Raw genomic sequence first — 3,145 nt, forward strand, 5'->3', positions numbered from 1 at the left:
AACAGGCGGGCTTGAATAACATGACTATGAGTTCATAAGGGAATACTTCAAGTCTCTTGGAGGTTGCTGATGCATCATCATTTCAACTACCCGTAGCACACAATGTGTCTCTATCGGGTGGAGCAATCCCCTAGCTATGCTTGTGATAAAGATATGTAGTCTACATCTATTAAGTATAATCAGGTCTGCAGGGCATTCTCCCTGCTTTTATATTCAATGTAGTGTTATCTCAATGGGCAAATCACTCACATCACAAACCAGAGAATATTCCGATTTCTTATGAACATAAATTTCGCCCGCAGGCTTTCGAGTGCGAATTTTTATGCGGAATAAAAACGACACGACTATGAATTCATCAAATCTCTCCTTAGGAATTGAGTCAAAAAAACCGCTACCGTTTTCTATACACTTACACCGTTGTGTCCAATCGGTGGCTTCCAGAGGCCTGAAGAACAGTACACGATAATGATATTAAATCACTCACGGAAAGGCAGGAGGTATGTGCTGGGTCGTGATGATGATGGTGATGATGTAATAGAATAGATAAATGCGGCATTCAGCTGTGGTTTATGACAACAATTACAGCAATGAAGTCGCGGCAGAGATCCCGGGTTCGATCCTTGGTAGCTCTGCTTTATTATTCAACACAGGGAAGGAGTTCGCAAATAGAAAATGATAATTCGGGGAAGGTGATGAGAGAAGATACATTATTGTTTACTAATACTTCTATTTTAGCTCAATATAATCGTTCGTGAAATATTCACATTCTCGTATTTCTTCTACAGTTCTCAATAATACGATCGATCCCACTCCAGTAGAATCACCTCCACGTATGCAGTGGAGTCGGTGGAATCACCTCCCGCCCTGAATTTTTTATCAAGTCATTTTACTCTGGCTACATTTCGAGCCTATCTAGCAATGCCATGCAAATCCTGCACTGTTGTGGACTAACACGTTGCAATGCAGATGTTCTCTTGAAGGACTAGGGAAACGCAAGATTTAGATGAGCTGCTGACGATAGGCTATATACAGCTCGAATAACTGTTGTACAATGTCTGCTAAGGTGTCAGCTATACATAGCAGAGCAAGAGAGCAAGATATCAAGCCAACTATGAATACTTATCAACAAACATCACTCTCTGTGCGTCTGTGTGCTACTTTCGCACGCAGACCCAAGTTCTGGTATAGATCCTCTACACATCTTACGTTGTGTTGAACACTCTCTATAGAGTCAGCCGTATACTCTCAACAGTTTGGGTGTACGGGCGAAATATGTTCGTTTTTTACACAGACGCTATCTATTGGTTGTATGTTGGTTAAGTTTATGACTTCCGCATTTTCAGTGGAGTTTCACCCGTGATATGAAAACAACATAGCACTTTTTCAACTCCTGTCTTTGCAAAATTGTAACTTCAATTTGCAGAAGTGGTCGAAAGATATGGTCAAAGATTCTCGTTTAGTAACTTCACTTTCGAAATTTAAATTAAGGCACTTTAATTTGTGCATTTGTTTTCCTGCGCAAGGTGAATCAGGAGTGCTTTTTTTGGAAACAGAATTATACACGTTTGACATTACGGTAGATTATACGAGTCACAAGTGAAACGTTGACCAATTAACAGCAGCCTTAACCAATCAAACAAATAAACATCATGCATTCAGGAGTGCTCACGATAACAAGTGAGCAGCCTGGCATTACGTCTGTACTGTGTTGGGCGAGGGCAACCTCTACAGAGCATCTTATGGCAGTTTTTAATGATGTAACTGTCAGTAACCCGTAGCTGGCCACCACGTATTCAACTTGAATAATTCAAGAGGCCGACACGGTGCGACTACTTACTGTTCTTCAGTACTCTACTGAGGAGATGGTCCGCACGTCACTCTCCATTGCTGGTCATTCAGGATGTTCACTGTAACCCTTTCCAACTCAGCTATCGTCAATGGTCTGCCTCACCGCACTCACGATCCACCTGCGCGGATCGTATGAGAGGGTGATAAGCTTTACGCTTGTAATGCCCGGCAAAAAAAAACCGTAACGGTTAACCCGAAAAATCAACCTCATGAGCAAAGCATATTGAGTAAGAGTATCACTCAGCCAAAAAATCAACTTTAGATTCTCGAGTCAGCTCAGAGATCCACATGTCCTCGCGATGATCCTGATTTCTCGCTCCAGAGTAAAAAATCAGTGAATCAGGTTTTATTACTCACCATCTGATTTTTTCATCTGAGTAAATACTCTGACTCAGCTGTTGCATCAGGATCCGCTCTCTGAAGATAACTGGGGTCGTTCAAGAAACCGATTTCGGAATCGCTTACTACCCGTATAATAGAATGCTAAAATCGATTCTGAATTCCAGAATTAATACAATGAACGTGGGGTCTATCTCATTATTGTTGTGATTAGTGAGAGTATCACTCTGTAATCATTTCAGCATTCATTAGCCTTATTCCTAACTGATGCTTCAATCCTCTTCCGTACACATTGAGTTTGACGGCAGTGATCTCAGTATAGCACAGAGTATGATCGATATTCACGTGAGTACGTAGTTGTTTTTGTAAGAATAAGGATTGTGGTTTCATTGAGTTATAACAGCAGAGTTATTAGTTTGTCATCAATAGACGTTATTTCAGTGGAGTTTCACAACCCGTTTTACGTGAAGTGGCGTAAACGCGATATTATTCGCGGTGATATGTAGTAGTCGTGAAATATATTTTTCATATCACTAGGGTGAAACTCCCTTGAATGGAATCTGGAGTTTAGCATTGACGGAGTATCGTGTTATACGTGTGAGGAGCGTTTTTGGAAATGATTCTGAGTTCCGAATTCGCTCCTGAGAAAGTTAAAATTATGGTAGAAACAGCCGTTGAAGCTGTACCAATGGGGATAGTAAAAACTGCCGCACGAATTCAATTGATCGCGTTACTCTTCGTGCAGTGTTGGAGTAGGAATATATGTAATCGCTTTCCTCAGCTGCTGAGCTCAGGAGTTTCCTATACAGTGTTGGAGTAGGAATATATGTAATCGCTTTCCTCAGCTGCTGAGCTCAGGAGTTTCCTATACAGTGTTGGAGTAGGAATATATGTAATCGCTTTCCTCAGCTGAGCTCAGGAGTTTCCTATACAGTGTTGGAGTAGGAATATATGTAAT

The sequence above is a fragment of the Perkinsus marinus genome (assembly GCF_000006405.1).
Source record: "Perkinsus marinus ATCC 50983 genomic scaffold scf_1104296934580, whole genome shotgun sequence".
Lineage (NCBI taxonomy): Eukaryota > Perkinsozoa > Perkinsida > Perkinsidae > Perkinsus > Perkinsus marinus.